Source organism: Giraffa tippelskirchi, chromosome 10 (assembly GCF_054371585.1).
Source record: "Giraffa tippelskirchi isolate mGirTip1 chromosome 10, T2T-mGirTip1v1.2.pri, whole genome shotgun sequence".
Classification (NCBI taxonomy): domain Eukaryota; kingdom Metazoa; phylum Chordata; class Mammalia; order Artiodactyla; family Giraffidae; genus Giraffa; species Giraffa tippelskirchi.
The window spans coordinates 133341250-133362328 of record NC_137284.1 but is presented as its reverse complement, the minus strand read 5'-3'; the positions used below and the strand labels follow the sequence as shown (position 1 = coordinate 133362328).

Here is a 21079-nt window from a genome sequence, read left to right as displayed (position 1 = left end):
GCCTTAGGAAGCATCACTACGAACAAAGCTAGTGGAGGTGCTGGAATTCCACTTGAGCTATTTCAAATCCTAAAAGATGATGCTATGAAAGTGCTGCACTCAACATACCAGCAAATTTGGAAAACTCAGCAGTGTCCACAGGACTGGAAAAGGTCAGTTCTCATCCCATTCCCAAAGAAAGGCAATGCCAAAGAATGTTCAAGCTACTGCACAATTGCACTCGTCCCACATGCTAGTAAAGTAACACTCAAAACTCTCCAAGCCAGGCTTCAACAAAACATGAACCGTGAACTTCCAGATGTTCAAGCTGGTTTTAGAAAAGGCAGAGGAACCAGAGATCAAATAGCCAACTGCACTGGATCATCGAAAAACCAAGCGAGTTCCAGAAAAACATCTACTTCTGCTTTATTGACTATGCCAAAGCCTTTGACTGTGTGTATCACAACAAACTCTGGAAAATTCTAAAAGAGATGGGAATACCAGACCACCTGACCTGCCTCTTGAGAAACCTGTAGGCAGGTCAGGAAGCAACAGTTAGAACTGGACACGGAACAACAGACTGGTTCCAAATAGGAAAAGAAGTACGTCAAGGCTGTATACTGTCACCATGCTTATTTAACTTCTATGCAGAGTACATCATAAGAAACGCTGGACTGGATGAAGCACAAGCTGGAATCAAGATTGCCGGGAAAAATATCAATAACCTCAGATATGCAGATGACACCACCCTTATGACAGAAAGTGAAGAAGAACTAAAGAGTCTCTTGATGAAAGTGAAAGAAGATAGTGAAAAAAGTGGCTTAAAGCTCAACATTCAGAAAACTAAGATCATGGCATCCGGTCCCGTCTCTTCATGGCAAATAGATGGGAACACAGTGGAAACAGTGGGCGACTTTATTTTATTGGGCTCCAAAATCACTGCAGATGGTGACTGCAGCCATGAAATTAAAAGACGCTTCCCCCTTAGGAGAAAAGTTATGACCAACCTAGACAGTATATTAAAAAGCTGAGACATTACTCTGCCAACAAAGGTCCATCTAGTCAAGGCTATGGCTTTTCCAGTAGTCAAGTATGGATGTGAGAGTTGGACTATAAAGAAAGCTGAGAGCCGAAGAATTGATGCTTTTGAACTGTGGTGTTGGAGAAGATTCTTGAGAGTCCCTTGGACCCCTAGGAGATCTAAGCAGTCGATCCTAAAGGACTTCAGTCTTGACTGTTCATTGGAAGGACTGATGTTGAAGCTGAAACTCCAATACTTTGGCCACCTGATGCGAAGAACTGATTCATTTGAAAAGACCTTGATGCTGGGAAAGATTGAAGGCAGGAGGAGAAGGGGTCGACAGAGGATGAGATGGTTGGATGGCCTCACCGACTCAATGGACATGAGTTTGAGTAAACTCTGGGCGTTGGTGATGGACAGGGAGGCCTGGCGTGCTGCAGTCCATGGGGTCACAAAGAGTTGGACACATCTGAGTGACTGAACTGAACTGAACTGAAACTCCAGTTAATCTTACATTAAGCTGTGCTTCCCTAACCCACTGCAATAGCCTTGAAGAAAGTCTTCTTTGCTTAACTTTGGAACAATTTTTGCTTTGACAGTACTTTTTATAATTATTATTACAATAAGCTTTGTTTATTAACAGTTATGTTTGAAACAAAAGATTTACTCAAGAAACTTTTTTTTTTCTAGAATCATTTATTTAACTGGAGTATAATTGCTTTTTTTTTTAAATAAATTTATTTATTTTAGTTGGGGGCTAATTACTTTACAATATTGTAGTAGTTTTTGCCATACATTGACATGAATCAGCCATGGGTTTACATGTGCTTCCCATCCTGAACCCCCAATTTTTTAGAATGTTTTCTCAAGCTATATTTTCTCTAATTTTTCTTTGGTGCATGTGTCAAAAACATTAAAAAAAGAATTCAGGGTAATAGATAAATAGAAACAGCTACAATGAATTAATGTGATAAACTAACTAATGTTCTTAAAACACAATTTTTAAATACAACTGTTGATCACAGAAGCAGCAGAATAATTTATAGATGAAAACAAAACAATCCAATCATTAAAAATAATTATCATCCTTGCCATAAATATACCAACTGCACTCCTATTCTCAGCATAATAAAAGGAATAGGAGATAGCCAGTGATAATACTTTTCATCCTCACCCCTGTTGACCATAGCCCACTGATCCCCTATGACAAATGTGTGTGCGTGCTTAGTCATGTCCAACTCTTTGTGACCCATGGACTGAAGCCCACCATGTTTCTCTGTCCTTGGGATTCTCCAGGCGAGATTATTGGAGTAGTTTTCCATTCCCTTCTCCAGGGACTCTTTCCACCACAGAGACTGAACCTGTGTCTCTTGTATCTCCTGCAATGGTAGGTTGATTTATTACCACTGAGCCACCTGGGAAGCCCCCTATGACAAGTACTATCCCTACATTCCATACAGGTAAGCTGGTGGACCTGGATTTCTGAACTCCGGCATGGATTTCTAAAAATGAAATCACATTTTAAATGATCCAAGAAAATTTCTCTTTAAAAATATACTTTTAATGTGAAAAAATTACCACTTGGTTTGTCTGTTAAAGTGTATTTGTAAATAATTGGTTTTTAGAGGGGTTCTAACCTGTCTTAAAGAACTTTGCTAACCTACTTCAATTAGCTGAGCATTAACATCAACTTGAGGCAGTAGTACATAGTGGTTAAAACCACTACAGTCCAGGGATTCTGGACCTTTTAGAACTAACACCCCCAAAAAATGTCCTTTTCATTATAGGGGACTGGAATGCAAAAGTAGGAAGTCAAGAAATACCTGGAGTAACAGGCAAATTTGGCCTTGGAGTACAGAATGAAGCAAGGCAAAGGCTAACAAGTTTTGCCAAGAGAATGCACTGGTAATAGCAAACATCCTCTTCCTAAAACACAAGAAGACTCTACACATGGACATCACCATATGGTCAACACTGGAATCAGACTGATTATATTCTTTGCAGCCAAAGATGGAGAAGCTCTATATAGTCAGCAAAAACAAGACCGGGAGCTGACTGTGGCTCAGACCATGAACTCCTTTATTGCCAAATTCAGACTTAAATTGAAGAAAGTGGGGAAAACTACTAGACCATTCAGGTAGGACCTAAATAAAATCCCTTATGATTATACAGTGGAAGTGAGAAATAGATTTAAGGGACTAGATCTGATAGAGTGCCTGATGAACTATGGACAGAGGTTCATGACTTTGTACAGGAGACAGAGATCAAAACCATCCCTAAGAAAAAGAAATGCAAAAAAGCAAAATGGCTGTCTGAGGAGGCCTTACAAATAGCTGTGAATTAGGTTATTTAGAGCAAACTAAATGCAGCTATTAATACAATTCCAAAAAAGTATTCCAATCCTATAAAATGTACTTCCAAATATCTTGTATTTATTTTTAAGGTTTTTTAAGGAGTAAATAAAATTACAATGCAGTAGAAAGCTTTTATTTTTGCCATTCTTATATTAGTTTAAGGTGGCTAATCAATCATCCATGTTTCAGTCAGGAAAGGCCTGATAATGCTCAGTAACAAAGAGTTCCCTTTTATTTCTTGCCTGCCAGTGCCCTCTGTGGACCTAAGCAGTAACTACCTCCCATATGGCCATTTAGCAATGTTGATTAATAAAGAATCTGAATCTATAGCTTTTTGGTCAGGGGGAGTGGAGAATAAAGTATCATATCTGACTATGAGTTTCTCAGAGATACAGATCAGTTCTGCTCTCAACTCACTATAATAATATTTCTAAGGTGCTGTCTGACTGCAAAGAAGATGAGTAATGAAAGAAAAAAAAATTGTTTATTGGGTGGCCATTTTATCTCTACCTTAGTCTGCCCTCTGTCCTCCAAATATCCCCTCACATGAAATACGTCCTTAAGGGAGATAGTACAAAGTTCCATCAGTGTATCCAGTTCAAAGGCTTATTTTGAGTGATATGCAGTAGTGTCTATATCAGTCAAGGTATGGCTTTGCTTGGTGTAGATATCTCTGAACTAAAAATATAACTTAAGTCCCTTCTACATTCCAGTATAATGTAAAGTTTGTGTGAAATGACTGTAAAAATCACTACCCTTTTGAAGAAGGAAGAATGGGTGACATGCAGTAATGCAGTCTATTTGATTTATTAAGAAATTGAGAACATAATACTATGAGAGACAGTAAGGCTCACTAACTATTCTATTTGTTCCTTTATATTTCCACACACACAGGGAGGTCTGCCACATATCTGTCTAGCTGCAACCCCACTGGGAAGATACTGTAAGGGACCCCATGTCTTTGACTATTATCAGTGGAAGGAATAACTACCAAAGAACCATTGATACCAACTATGAATGTTCTTTGGTCCACAGAACATTTATAGCTGGTATCAATGGTCGATTGGTAGTGTTTGTCTTTATCCTTCATGCCCATGTCTGAAGTGGACACTTGGGTACAATGCACTCTTGATGTCTGAGGAGATATTTCAATTCATTTCCTTAACCTAAAGGGTTTGCATGATTTAAAGTGATATTGAGCATTAGACTCAAAGATTTTGCCGTAAGATGCAATATCTCCCCAAAACTAAGCTTCTTATATATTTGATTCCACTTAGTTCATAGGTACAATCTTAGTCTTTCCAACATAAGTTTCAGATTCACTATAATTTTTGCTCTCTTGTCCCCATCCCTATGTGTTTAGAGGCTACATGATTTTCAAGACTCCAATCAGATTTTTGCCTCAAGTTATTTTTTTTCATTTTAAAGTATGTACTGTCTTCATATTCTTGGTCTGATTTTTTCTCCCCTGAAGCAATTAAATCAGTTTAAAGACCTTGCCGGATTTTCATATTTTTTACTGGTTGGGAGTCCAGAAACAGTGGACTTTCTTAATCCTGAGAGGCCCAGATTTTGTGTATTATATTTATTCTCCTGCATTTTTGCTTAGAAACCAGTCTTTTATCTGAAATCATCACCTTCATATAATATTTTGCCAACACAACCATTTACAACTACTCAAAATTCTAAATTTTTCAACCTCTCTTTCTCTAAAAGCCACACATTCTTTTTTTTATCACTGTGAACCCCACTGGTTGGTGATGTTTTTGTCTTATTTTGAGGTATATGATCTACCTCCTTAAACCCTGCAGGTATGTAATTTGCCAGATATTTTACTACTGTAAATATTGCCAACTTTTTTAAGCTTTGATATAAGTTTAATTCTACCCCATACATCAGGTTTTTGACACTCAAAAAGTTCTACAACTTTGATTCCAATGAGAGTATTTGTCAGGATAGGCTTGAATATTCTGCACTAACAACTGTCCAGTGTACAACCACCAGTGTTAGTGGCTTATAGCAACAAAAGCTTATTTCCCTCACATACAAAATTTGGCATCTCTCTAAGCAACTCTACAGTAAAACTGTCCCCCAGTAACAGAAGTTCCACTATTTGAATTACACCATATGGAATTGTGGAGGACTCTCTTCACTTCTGTTCATAGCCCATTGACTGTTACCACTGACAGTGCCCCTGCCTAATTTCAGGGGTGAGGCGATGTAAAGGAATAAATGAAATAGTTGATGAGCATACCACCTCTTGTCAGTATGACTTTCTAGATTTCTCAATAAATTAAATATATCACATATGCAATCTCTATCTGTTGCTGGTATCCTTTGGTTAAAGCTTTTCTTTGTGTGGAAAGAAATCTCCAACAACTGAACATGTGAGGTTAGTATCATAAGCATATGCTTTACTGTCATTCAAATTATATTAGGAAAATAAGTATGAAATCTAGGGCTGTTGTGTTCAGTAAAATTGAGAGAAAGGATTTGCATAAGAATTTAAATACTATATAGATTAGTATATTAACACATATATATGGAATTTAGAAAGATGGTAACAATGACCCTATATGCAAGACAGCAAAAGAGACACAGATGTAAAGAACAGACTTTTGGACTCTGTGGGAGAAGGCAAGGGTGAGATGATTTGAGAAAACATCATTGAAACATGTATATTATATGTGAAATAGATCGCCAGTCCACGTTTGATGCATGAGACAGGGTGCTCAGGGCTGGTGTACTGGGATGACTCTGAGGGATGGAATGAGGAGGGAGGTGGGAGCGGGGTTCAGGATGGGGAACACATGTACACCCATGGCTGATTCATGTGAATGTATGGCAAAAACCACCAAATATTGTAAAGTAATTAGCTTCCAATTAAAATAAATATATTAAAAAAAGAATTTAAGTATTGTATAGATTAATATTATGTAACCCACAAGCTTAAAATCTATCTTATGTATAAGAGTCTTAACAGAAAATAATCAAAGGATAATTAACATAAACACTAAGAAGCACTATTAAGAAAATACATACATAAAATTCAAAAATTAGTTTTATTTTGAAAGTCAAAAATATTTAGGTTAAGTAAGACTTGGTGAGCCAAAAAGTGATAAGATAATAAAGTGTTGACTTAGCCTAAGACAGATTGTACAAATGTAGTGTGTAAAAAAAAAATTACAATATAATCTTGGATATTAAAATATTTCAATTTACTTTTTCCTTAATGACAATAAACAAATCCATATGCAATTTAAGTATTCACACATTTTCAGAGAAACATTTTTAAAGTTTATGACATTAAAAATGTCATTCAGCTATCAATAAATTAGTTGGCAAATTTCTCTCATTTGAAGGCCATCTTATAAAACAGTTTACAATTAGAAATGGTGTGTATATCAGAGTCTATCTAACAGGTGCTTTAGTTCTCATGAAAAATGAAAAATAGATTCATCAGCAATTTTACTCTGCAATAAGCCTTAACATATCACACAAGTCCATCTGAACAAAAGAAAAAGCCTTTAATATTAAAATATTTTAAGCTATGTCATCTGGTCCATTAGACACTAGTTTGATAATGCACTTCTCCATTTGCAGTTAACTGTTATTTTTTTTTCTTAAAACACATTTACACTCATTAACAGTACAGATTTAAAAAACAGGAAGTAAGACTTTTAAAGATACTATTTTAAATATTTGCTGCTCGATATTCTACTAGCAATCTGAACACTGGGAACAATCATCATTTAAAGGTAAAAATTAAAATGAGTCTGCAAAATTAATTGAGCATAATCCCTTACTGTACGTACTGTAATTGCTTCTTATAATGAAACTGCACATTATTTTGGTCATTAGAATGGAAGTTTTGAATGGTACTAGGATTCTTTATAGGAAAAATGAGACATTTTCCCATCAAAATACACCACAGGAAAATATATAGAAGGAAAATAAATTTAGAATTTGATTGTAGAATAAAACCCATGTTTTAAAAAATGCATCATGCAAGCACAAGATAAATTCTCTGACCATAGTTAACTTGTGAAGCAGAATAGCAAATGGACATACCACCCGGGGCTCATTACTAGCTTTGCTTTTGGCTCTGAGATGTGGTTCCAAGAGCAGAGTTTTCCATTAAATCCAGAGTCAGACAATTCAATCTTAGGAGGCTTGGGGCAAGGGAGGGAGCAGGTGCCTGGGGGACAGGAGGGAATACAGAGTTCTGATCCACATTTGATTCCCCACTAGATGCTTAATGTTGGACCAGGAAATATGCCAACTTACAATCCTACTGGGCAGAAACTTCAGCCAGCTCTTTTTGGAATTCCACATCTAATGAATGCCAGGGCTCATTAAAGGTTCATTACTAGTCGCAGTCTCCCAGTTCTTTGGGTTTCTATTCAGTAGAACAGTTGAAATACTGCACTATGTTTGGAGAAAACTGAACTACACTTCTACATGTTTGCTTCATTAGCCTAGTTCCCTCAAAGGCAGAGCCACAGAGAAAGATTTGCAAGGCAATTAAAGTGATCTCAGGAAATTGGGGGCAAGGAGAGTTTAACAGGAAAACAAGGAAAGCAAATTAAAAGATGCATTATTTCATTACCGACCAGGCTGGAATGACAGTATTTGATCTTGCAGGACATTCTGAAAAGGTTTATGAAATGCATATTGGAACTTGAAGCCCAGAGGACAATTGAGGAGTGTTTATCCATTAACTTCTGCCCCCATAGATAGTGACTCTCCAACCCCAGCTGTCCACCCATGAGCATCCATAAAATACTTTCTATAATTTCAAGCTGTGTCCTCAAAAATGCATGGAATAGGAAGCTAGAGGAAGCCTTTCTTCAAAGTGAAACATGATCAAATTGCCCCTGTATGAGGCTGAGGAACATCTGCAAGGAACTGGGCACTACTAACATTGGCTGCAGTAAGAGATGCATCCAAGAGGATGTGGAGTGATGCACAAGAGGTTCTCCCACATTGGTTTAAAGTAAACACCAGACCAGAATTAAAGTACTGGGAATATGAGTGAGAGGGAAAGGGGGAGAGAGAGGCTCCAGGACTGCTTCCTAAATACAACTAAACTACTTGACCGCCACCTCTTAATTTCTTTTTCCTTCATACATGGTAAGCAGTGCCTCAGAGGATTGGCTTGGAAGGACACTTACATAACACTATTAAAAATTCAGTATAGTCAAAGATAATATCTTAATAAGATGACCTTCAAATGAAAGTTGAACAGTTACAAAGGAAAAATCAACATTAAACAACATTATTACTGAGTGAATTAATTCTGAGTAAATTTGGTATTCTGGCTAATAAACAATGAAAAACATATGCTGTGACATACCTGGGGGTGGTAATTCTCCCTCCTGATGTAGTTGGAAGAGCTCTGAACTTGAGCTAAGAAGCTGTGGGCCTGAATTTCAGGCCTGAAACCCTTTTATTGTATAAATTTGGAAGTTCTTAACATCTTTGAGTCTCTGTTTACAAAGCTGAACTAACAAAACTCATTCCCAAATGTGACTGGTTGAGTACAGGGTCAAACAAGATGATACACTGGAAGATACCATTTTCCTGGGCCATTGTTTATCTTGGTCATTATGACTTTTCAGGTTCAGAAATTTCAAAGGCCATCCTAAATTGGTCTCCAGCCTAAGACTAGCTCTAGCTAAGGAGGCCCAATCCAGTCGTTCTCCATCCCTGCCAACTCTGAAGAGCCTATAGACAATTTTGGTAATCTTGTCTACCCACATAAAATTCTGAATCCAGACTGGTCTTTCCCAACCTACATTCAAAACAACTTAGTCTTTTTTTCTTTTTTTTTTAATTCTGTAACTGTGCCTCTCAACATAAGTTGTTATTCAGTTCAGTTGCCTCAGTTGTGTCTGACTCTTTGTGACCTCTCAGACTGCAGCACGCCAGGCTATCCTGTCCATCACCAACTCCTGGAGCTTACTCAAACTTCTGGTTATTAGCATACACATTTTGATGGTTATCCCTGCTTATTCTTCTTTTCCTAAAGTTGAATCTTCCAATGTCAGAATTTTGTTCCAGTATTTTATTTATTTTTTTTTGTTCCAGTATTTTAAAAGAACCATGCCATCATTTTTACTTTGTTGCTCTCTTTAGACTTTGACTGAAATAATCCTCTCAACATACTAAGTACAACAAAGCCAGATTTTTAATCAATACCTGACCTAGTACTGGCTATGATATAATTTATTTCTCTCTTTCAGTTCTTGAATTATTAAATGAAGGCAACTATTTGAATTACAAACAAAACAAAACATTTCAACATGTTATGTGTTTTTGCCTGGAAAATCCCATGGACGGAAGAGCCTGGTAGGCTGCAGTCCATGGAGTCGAGAAGAGTCAGACACAACTGAGCGACTTCACTTTCACTTTTCACTTTCATGCATTGGAGGAGGAAATGGCAACCCACTCTAGTATTCCTGCCTGGAGAATCCCATGGATGGAGGAGCCTGGTGGGCTGCAGTCCATGGAGTCGAGAAGAGTCAGACACGACTGAGCGACTTCACTTTCACTTTTCACTTTCATGCATTGGAGGAGGAAATGGCAACCCAGTCCAGTGTTCTTGCCTGGAGAATCCCAGGGATGGGGGAGCCTAGTGGTCTGCCGTCTATGGGGTTGCACAGAGTTGGACACGACTGAAGCGACTTAGCAGCAGCAGCAGCAGCATGTGTTGTTGTTCAGTTGCTCTGTCATGTCCAACTCTTTGCAACCCCATGGACTGCAGCACATCAGGCTTCCCAGTAATTCACTATCTCCCAGAGTTTACTCAAACTCATGTCCATTGAGTCAGTGATGTCATCCAACCATCTCATTCTCTGTCGCCCCTTCTCCTCCTGCCTTCAGTCTTTCCCACCATCAGGCTCTTTTCCAATGAGTAGGTGCTTCACATAGGTGGCCAAAGTATTGGAACTTCTGCTTAAGCATCAGTCTTTCCAATGAATATTCAGGACTGATTTCCTTTAGGATTGGCTGGTTGGATCTCCTTGCAGTCCAGGGGGATCTCAAGAGTCTTATTCAGCACCACAGTTTGAAAGAATCAGTTATTTGGCACTCAGCCTTCTTTATGGTCCATCTCTCACATCCGTACATGACTACTGGAAAAACCATAGCTTTGACTATATGCTTTTGTGGCATATAGTTTCTACTTTTTAATACACTGTCAAGGTTGGTCATAGCTTTTCTTCCAAGGAGCAAGCACCTTTTAATTTTATGGATGCAGTCACCATCTGCAATGATTTTGGAGCCTAAGAAAATAAAGTATCTCACTGTTTCAATTTTTCCCCATCTATATGCCATGAAGTGAGGGACTAGATGCAATGATCTTAGTTTTCTGAATGTTGCATTTTAACCCAGCCTTTTCACTCTCTTCTTTCACCTTCATCAAGGAGCTCTATATTCCTTTTCACTTTTGGCCATTAGGGTGTTGTCAACATGTTAAGTACCTCTCAGTTAACTACACCCAGACTATATCCAGAGCTTATTATACTTTATTGTGCCCTAGGATAAATAGCTTTCGATAGGGCCAACCTAAATACTTCTTGAAGGATTCCACATAGAAGCCAAAAAGCTAATGATTTCATTCTAATACAATGTCAGAAACTGCTTCTGAAAAATTTAGATAGTTATATTTGATTTGTAAGTTATTTACTTTTGGAAATATAGAACTTTTGCAACCAAGCATTTTTAACTGGTAACTGGCCTATTAATTCTTAGTAACAATATACTTTTGGAGACTTCATAAAAAATGTGCAGTTAAAGTGGTCTCCAGTGATGTTTTTTCAAATAGAAGCCAGAGGCTAAAACAATCCTTCACCAAAAATTCACAAAGGCAGAAAAAGAGAAAACTTCAAAACTGCCAAGAAATACATTTCATAAATAAACTGTAATTAAAAATATTGAGATGCTAGAGGTGATTATAAAAGTCAAAGGGGCATATAATATGAGAATTGAACTTATTAGAGTGGAAAATTCTTAAAGAGATGGGAATACCAGACCACCTGACCTGCCTCCTGAGAAATCTGTATGCAGGTCAAGAAACAACAGTTAACATCGGACATGGAACAACAGACTGGTTCCAAATAGGGAAGGGAGTATGTCAAAGCTGCATATTGTCACCCTGCTTATTTAACTTATATGCAGAATACATCATGCAAAATTAAGGGCTGGATGAAGCACAAGCTGGAATCAATATTGCCAGTAGAAATATAAGTAACCTCAGATATGCAGATGACATCACACTTATGGCAGAAAGTGAAGAAGAACTAAAAAGCTTCTTGATGAAAGTGAAAGAGGAGAGTGAAAAAGTTGGCTTAAAACTCAACATTCAGAAAACTAAGATCATGGCATCTGGTCCTTTCACTTCATGACCAATGGATGGGGAAACAATGGAAACAGTGAGAGACTTTATTTTGGGGGGGTTCTAAAATCACTGCAGATGGTGACTGCAGCCATGAAATTAAAAGATGCTTGCTCCTTGGAAGAAAAGTTATGACCAACCTAGACAGCATATTAAAAAGCAGAGACATTACTTTGCCAACAAAGGTCTCTCTAGTCAAAGCTATGGTTTTTCCAGTAATCATGTATGGATGAGCGAGTTGGACTATAAAGAAAGCTGAGGGCCAAAGAATTAATGCTTTTGAACTATGGTGATAGGGAAGCCTCTTGAGAGTCCCTTGGACTGCAAGGAGATCTAACCAGTCAACCCTAAAGGAAATCAGTTGTGAATATTGATTGGAAGTACTGATGCTGAAGCTGAAACTCCACCTGAGTCTGGCCACCTGATGCAAAGAACTGACTCATTGGAAAAGATCCTGATGCTGGGAAAGATTGAGGGCAGGAGGAGAAGGGGACAACAGAGGATGAGATGGTTAGATGGCATCACCAACTCAATGGACATGAGTTTGAGTAAACTCCGGGAGTTGGTGATCAACAGGGAGGCCTGGCGTGCTGCAGTCCATAGGGTTGCAAAGAGTCAGACATGACTGAGCTACTGAACTGAGTAGCTCAAGATAAAAATATAAACTTAAAATTGACTTTATACTAAAAGTATAAACTGGAGTAGAAAGCAGAAAGTTCAAGATGTTTTTAAGTTAAGTAACTATTCTAATTACATTCAAATATACTGCATATCCATCAAACTTTATTATATTTTCTATGGCACTAACATAATAGATAGTTACATGTGCTGACTCTATGCAGAGGGTAGGGGGTCACTGCTCCCTTATTCCTATCTCCTTCCTCACTCTTCTGCAAGAGGTGATAGTGCTAATTGATTATAGAACATTAATCAGGCCAGTTTACAACAGAAGCCATTATTTATTTAAAGGGAAATTGCATATGCTCTGCCCCAATTACTACTCCTATCAATATAAGGCCAGTGGTCAAGGCAGGACATGTCACCATCAGGCCCTGTTATCATGCTTAGTCCTCTTTCTCACCACATATATGACTAGCCATAGGGTAGAAAGACTCATCAAACGGACTTGATCTCAGAGGCAAAAAGATGCATATCTTCCCAAGTTTTAGCAGAACAATATATTGAGGAATATTTGGCACTAATCCCCAAACAGAATACCTTCATCTTGCACCATTTTGCTATTGTGTCTTGTGTTTGCCATAGAAATGTTTATTGTTGCTCATACCTTCTCTCTTGAAAAGTTACAAATTATTTTTTAAAGTTGCAAGAATATTATACGTTTTCATTCTCTGCACTTGTATTCATCAGTTGTTAACATTTTATCTCATTTGTTTTTACCCCTTTCTCTGACACTTTTGTCTCTATTTTTGTCTCTAGATAGATGCATAGATGGATGGATATACATGCACACACAGACACATTTTTCCTGAATTATTTCAGAGTTAAGTGCTAACATCACAATAACTACCCTAAATAATCAATCTCATGAGTTAAAGGCTATTCCATGAGAGTAGCAAGAGATGAATGCAATATTACATATTTAAAGGTGAAAGTAAATCTCTTCAGAGGTCATTATATCCATTATATCTTTTACTTTGTCTATTAGAAAAACTAAGCCACAGAAAGGTGATTTGGTTTGCTTAAAGTAACACCATCAGTTTGTGCCAGCATGAGATCTTTTGACTCCTGAATCAGTGCTCTGATAACTTCACCTAATTATGACTATGTAACAGGTTGGAAATAATATCAATTAAGTCTCTGGATATCAACAAGCTGAAATATAGTACTGATTAAAATACTGTGACATGGAGTTACCTTCTTAATGATAAATTCTTATGCAACTAGCTAGCTAAATCATACCAGATAATTAACTTCTTTCTGTAATAAGAACACGACTCTAGAATTCAAATAAATTAAAAAACACTCCAATCATGAAATCACATTGCTTCTATTATTCTTCCCATGAATAACTTTGCTTTAGATATTTATAAGATATGGTAAATGTCTTCAACTAGCACCAAAATTTCTTAAAAAGCACAAAGGTTATTAAAAAGCAGAGACCCACTGCTCTTCTGTTTTCTATCTTCTCTATGTGTTGAATATCTTCCTAAGAAGTTTGCTAAGAGATGAGAAGATGTATTGAGTATTTTAAAACTTAATACAATGAATATTAGAAATATTTTTGTTTTTCACTGAGTCACTATTTAATGAGGATAATATGGAGATGCATATAGAAGCCAAGGGAGAGATGAAATTTATAATCGTGATTCACTAAACTAGCTTCCCCAAATCCAATATTCACAAGAAATTTAGATAAATTTTTCTTCAAAAATTACTTCTCATTCAAGTCATACTAGGTGTGTCTGATTTTCTATGCATAGGTATGAAATACTCCAAAGAGGTTTGAATAAAAATTATCCTTTGATGTATCAGGAAGGACTGCCACCGCTATGATCTTCCTCACACGTGCAAGTCACTCTATGTAGAAAAAGAATGTGACCTGGGATACTAGATCCTACATCCTTGAATTATTAGTTAGAATAAAATCAAACAGATTATGCTATCTAGGCAAAGGACCCTAGGTAGCAAATAAGTGAATGACGGTGCGTATATCTGCCTTCAACTGTGGGCATAGATCCATATTTAGAGGAAAAGGGACTGGTTGCAAAAGTACTAGTGAGGAATAAGATAATATAAATTTCTCTTTGCCCAAAGGTACTCTCAGTATTACATATTTTAAAAATAACTAAGACAGATTAGCAGAGTAGAAAATGGAAAACAAATTCAATTGTTCAATCTCTTTTATGGCAGATAATGTAAAAACAGTTACATTAATAAATGTAATAATAAAGTAATAATAATTACTTACTAACCTTCTGGGATTCACTACTCATCTAGTTACCAAGTGTCCTGGTTCCCAAAATTCATCCTAAAAGCATACCCTACCTCATTCTGGGAATTTTAACCTCCACTTTTATTAACCCTCTAAAATTTACTTTAATAGTCATATATTGTGTTTATCTGTAAAAGGAAATTTTCAAAGCTCTATTTGTGATTATTTAAATTTGTGGCTTCACATTAAAAAGTGAAGAAGGTTCATCCTCTAATCTGAAATTTTTTCCCTCTATAGATCATTTTTGCCCCTAAATAAATAAAAGCAGATTACTTATTGGTGTTCAGAATATTAACATTTAGGATATAGGTATATTTTGGCTCCAAATGTTCAGTAAATGAAAAATATTTTATAGTGCTCAGCAGGATTCAGTAAAAAGAATGATCTGATTTACTGAGATTGATCTGTAAGAAGAATAGTAGAGCTAACAGTAATATCAATTATTTTCTTTCACCTAGACCTACCTTTTTTCCTTCCTTCCTATTTGCTGAGCCTTGTCTTGCCTTTCTTACGAAAAAGAAAAACAGTACACACTTTTTAGTTAGTAGAATAGGATTATAGAAAAAAGACAATAACAAAGACAACAAAAACAAAAAAAAGAAGGATAACATGCCTGCACTCATCGGATTTACATCCTCCTGAGGGATACAGACAATAAGCAAGTAAATAAATATGGATATGTTATATGCGTTATGAAAATTCTATGAAAGAAACAAAGTGAATGAGGTGATAGAGAATAGTCACTAGAGTTCAACAGGGTGATCAGGGAAGGGCTATCTGAACAAATAATATTTGAGATGTCTGAAGGATAAGATTGAGTTGCTCTAGAAAGTTGGAAACAGAGCATTAAAGGCAGAAGAACAGGAATAACACTGAGAATGGAAAGGGCTCTTGTACTCCACAAACAAAAGCACCAGTGTTCCCAGAGCATAGTGAATAAGAGGGAAAATGGTACAGAAAGCTGAATATGAAGAGATCATGCAGACGTTGTAAAGGGCATGGTAAACAGTTCTGGTTTTGATATAATGAGAAGCCCTTAAAAGATTTCAACTAGAAAAGTTACATGACAGATTGGTTGCTGTGTGGAGAATGGAAACTAAAGTAAGAAGGAAGATGAGTGTGGAAGCTACTGAAGTAACTAGAAAACAACGGTGGTCTCAGTAGGAAAAAAAAGCCAAAGATGAGCCCTCCTAGCCAATGTGAGAGCTGTAGAGAGAGAGACCAATAAGAATCTGCTTTCCATCACTGGCAAGAGTAAGGGCTATTGTATGGTAATAATAATGAATCTTTAAGAAACATCTCTCTGTAAAAAACAGTATACACACACAGACACACATAAATATTGACTGTAAATTTCACTTACATAAAGAATGTGTGGCAAAAATTTACAAATTTTATTATAAATTCTAGAGAGCCAAGATATTCTAATAAAGTTCTTTGATTTTTGAAAGGAAATGTTATACCATAACCAATCCATGATTGCAACTGTTGAAAAAGCATATTTCTGACATGAATGGTGACTGATATTTCCACTTATGTGACCAATTAAAATGAAAGTGAAACAACACAAACGTCTGTCATAACTTCACCCATTCATCAATGACATGAGCCACTTTGGTGAATCAACTTAATGGTTTTTAAGTAATGGAAGAATAGTTGCTCAGTTTTTTTGTGGAATGCCCTAAAAGCTACAACTATAACACAATTTCAACTTGGTCTCCATTATTAACATTTTCTCCATCACTTTAAGTTTAGACAATCAAAAAATGATAAAAACTATGGCGGATTGTAGTGTTAGCAAATTGTTGTGGTATAAATACTCTACATACGGACATCACCATATGGTCAATACCGAAATCAGACTGATTATACTGTTTGCAGCAAAAGATGGAGAAGCTTTATATACTAAGCAAAACTAAGACCAGGAGCTATCTGTGGCTCTGATCATGAACTCCTTATTGCTAAATTCAGGCTTAAATTGAAGAAAGTAGGCATAACCATGAGGTGATTCAGTTCAGTTCAGTTCAGTTCAGTCACTCAGTCGTGATGATTCAGGTATGACCTAAATCAAATCCCTTACGATTATACAGTGGAAGTGAGAAATAGATTCAAGGGATTAGGTCTGATAGACAGACTGCCTGAAGAACTTTGGACAGAGGTTCATGACATTGTACAGGAGGCAGGGATCAAGAACATCCCCAAGGAAAAGAAATGCAAAGAGGCAAAATGGTTGCCTGAGGAGGCTTTACAAATAGCTGTGAAAAGAAGAGAAGTGAAAGGCAAAGGAGAAAAGGAAAGATACACCCATTTGAATGCAGAGTTCCAAAGAATAGCAAGGAGAGATAAGAAGCCTTCCTCTGAGATCAATGCAAAGAAATAGGGGAAAACAATAAAATGGGAATGACTAGAGATCACTTCAAGAAAATTAGAGATACCAAGGGAACATTTCATGCAAAGATGGGCTCAATAAAGGACAGAAATGGTATGGACCTAAGAGAGGCAGAAGATACTAAGAAGAGGTGGAAAGAACACACAGAAAAACTATACAAAAAAGATCTTCACAACCCAGATAATCACCATGGTATGATCATTCACCTAGAGCCAGACATCCTGGAATGTGAAGTCAAATGGGCCTTAGGAAGCATCACTACGAACAAAGTTAGTGGAGGTGATGGAATTCTAGTTGAGCTATTTCAAGTCCTAAAAGATGATGCTATGAAAGTGCTGCACTCAATATGCCAGCAAATTTAGAAAACTCAGCCCTGGCCACAGGATTGGAAAAGGTCAGTTTTCATCCCAAATCTAAGAAAGGCAATGCCAAAGAATGCACAAACTACTGCACAATTGCACTCATCTCACACACTAGTAAAGTAATGCTCAAAATTACCCAAGCCAGGCTTCAACAGTACCGGAACAATGAACTTCCAGATGTTCAAGCTGGATTTAGAAAAGGCAGAGGAACCAGAGATCAAATTGCCAACATCCTTTGGATCATCAAAAAACCAACACAGTTCCAGAAAAACATCTACTTCTGCTTTATTGACTATGCCAAAGCCTTTGACTGTGTGGATCACAGTAAACTGGGAAATTCTGAAAGAGATGGGAATACCAGACCACTTGACCTGCCTCTTGAGAAATCTGTATGCAAGTCAAGAAGCAGCAGTTAGAACTGGACACGGAACAACAGACTGGTTCCAAACAGGGAAAGGAGTACCTCAAGACTGTATATTGTCACCCTGCTTAATTAACTTTTATGCAGAGTACATCATGAGAAACGCTGGGCTGGATAAGCAAAGAAGAACTAAAGAGCCTCTTGATGAAAGTGAAAGGGGAGAGTGAAAAAGTTGTCTTAAAACTCAACATTCAGAAAACTAAGGTCATGGCATCTGGTCCCATCACTTCATGGTCAATGGATGGAGAAACAGAGGAAACAGTGACAGACTTTATTTTTGGGCTCCAAAATCACTGCAGATGGTGACTGCAGCCATGAAATTAAAAGATGCTTGCTCCTTGGAGGAAAAGCTATGACCAACCTAGACGTTATATTAAAAAGCAGAGACACTGCTTGCCAACAAATGTCCATCTTGTCAAAGCTATGGTTTTTCCAGTAGTCATGTATGGATGTGAGAGTTGGACTATAAAAAAAGCTAGGTACTGAAGAATTGATGCTTTTGAACTGTGGTGTTGGAGAAGACTCTTGAGAGTCCCTTGGACTGCAAGGAGATTCATTCAGTCCATCCTAAAGGAAATCAGTCCTGAATATTCATTAGAAGGACTGATGCTGAAGCTGAAACTCCAATACTTTGGACACCTGATGGGAAGAACTGACTCATCTGAAAAGACCCTGATGCTAGGAAAGATTGAGGGCAGGAGGAGAAAGGGACGACAGAGGATGAGATGGTTGGATGGCATCACCGACTCAATGGACATGAGTTTGAGTAAACTCTGGGAGTTGGTGATGGACAGGGAGGCCTGGGGTGCTTCAGTCCATGGGTTCGCCAGGAGTCGGACATGACTGAACAACTGAACTGAACTGAAATACTCCCAATGTGGACAGTTTCTACCTATTATTTCTCTGAATATGGAGCACACAGTTATGTAATACATCCGCTATACAGATACAGTAAACATAACCTCAAACATACGGATAATACTGCCCTGTGGCAACAAATAGTTAGAATATGATAAAATCTGAGTATTTATTACCTTCACTTTTGGTATACTTTAATTGTAACTTTATTTAATTTATATCTTAGTAATGGCTTTATTTAATAGCCAGCTCACAAAATTCGTAAAACCATAACAAACATCCCATGAGCCAATGTGATCTGGTGTGAGCCAGTTCTGGCGTATCTCTAAAGTAGGACCATATGACAGGTATTAAGGGACTAGATCTCTCCCTGGTAGGACTCTATGTTGAAACCCAATCTTGCTCCTCTTCCCTAGACTCCACTTTACCCTGGGATAGGAAAAGAAAGTACCTGTGAAGCTGAGCCATAGTCTAGAGGGAGCCATTGAAGTGCTATCATCCCCAAGAGAAGAACACCAGGATCCAAGAGCAAGTTTTTCCAGGATCAACGATCAGAGAACAGTTCACTGAGTGACTGGCACAATTTTTATACCTCATCTTGGTGAAGTAAAAGTCACTTAGTTGTGTCCTACTCTTTGCCAGTCCATGGACTACCAGGCTCCTCTGTCCATGGAACTCTCCAGGCCACAATACTGGAGTGGGTAGCCATTCCTTCTCCAGGAGATCTTCCCAACCCAGGGATCTGAGCCACCATGAAAGCTCAAGAATACTGGAGTGGGTAGTCTATTCCTTCTCCAGGGGATCTTCCTGACCCAGGAATAGAACCAGGGTCTCCTGCGTTGCAAGCGGATTCCTTACCAGCTGAGTTACCTCTTGGTACCTACTCCCAATTTCTTAAAGCTTAACAGTGCTTCTTGTGAGTAAATCACATAAGTCGGTTACAAATAAATTAGAATCTGTACCCATTTCTTAGTGCTGCAAGTAGTTCAAAAGTTTCTAAAGGTCAGAGATTTCATGCTACAGTACTTGGTACAAAACTCAATAATCTAGCTTGCTATTATGTACATTAAACATAATCAATACAATCTAAAATAGAAAGTCAAAGGTCTTGGGCAATTTTAAGTTGCTCTCCCTTCATTGTCCCCTGGTGACTCAGTAGTAAAGAATCTGCCTGCCAATGCAGGAGATGAGATGCAAGAGACATGGATTAGATCCCTGGGTTAGGAAGATACCCTGGAGGAGGAAATGGCAACCCACTCCAGTATTCTTGCTTGCAGAATTACATGGACAGAGGAACCTGGAGGGCTACAGACCATGGGTTGCAAAGAGTCAGATACAACTGAACACTGAGCACTGATTACCCTGGTTACAGATCTTTGCCTCTCCCCTTATATGCCAGAACCCATTGTTGATACACACATGATTTTTTTGGTAACCAAAATACACTGCATTTCTCTCAAGCCAAGGAAAAATAAATGCTTTCAGGTATATTCACTGGTGTTACTAACTCCCAGGATTAATTTTTTAAGATCCTGAGGTTGAATGCATCAATATGGTTTCTAGGCTAATAAAAATTATAACAGCACTACCCTTTTTAAAATATAAATATATGTTTGCATTCTATAGACTGTTTCACTCTAGAAATAATAGCAAGATATTTTAAAGATAAATCTTTTAAAAACATGGATAAGTAAATATATTTAAATTTAGCTTTGCTTATTCTCAAACTACCCACACATTTTATATCCTGATAATGTATTCATGAATCTACTTATTTTAGCATTTGTTATAGAACTTCTAGCTGTTTCATTTACATATATGCAAAATATATTTTATACAAAGAGAGGAACTTGTCACCTTTTTAAGTTCTTGTGGTACATCGTGCTATGCAGTGTGCACACTGTATGGTGTGCTAAGTCGCTTCAGTCGTGTCCAGCTGTTTGTGTTCCCATGGACTATAGTCCACCAGGCTGTCCATGAAATTCTCCAGGCAAGAATACTCTACTGGGTTGCCATTTCTTCCTCCAGGGGATTGTCACAACCCAGGGATTGAATCCCTGTCTCTTACATCTCCTACATTGGCAGATAGGTTCCTTACCACTAGCTCCACCTGGGAAGCCCCACACTTATGGAATAATTGTGCTAATTTCTATCCCAAACCCTACATACAGAATTTTTCATAGATAATACATTCTTAATATCTCTGGACTATTTCACTCATGATGAAATGGTCAGAATGTGTTAGTTTCAGAAAAATTAAGCAAGAAAATATTATTCCCAACCTAGGTAAAATATATGTTGAAATAGCACACAATTCACTTAGTCAATCAAGTATGATAGTTAT

At 37.5% G+C, this 21079-nt stretch overlaps 1 pseudogene; it reads right to left on the bottom strand.

The window, feature by feature from the left end:
- Window positions 1–2445: 2445 nt before the first annotated feature.
- The window catches only part of LOC145522494 (lys-63-specific deubiquitinase BRCC36 pseudogene), an 81770-nt pseudogene continuing 63136 nt past the window's right edge, over window positions 2446–21079 (bottom strand).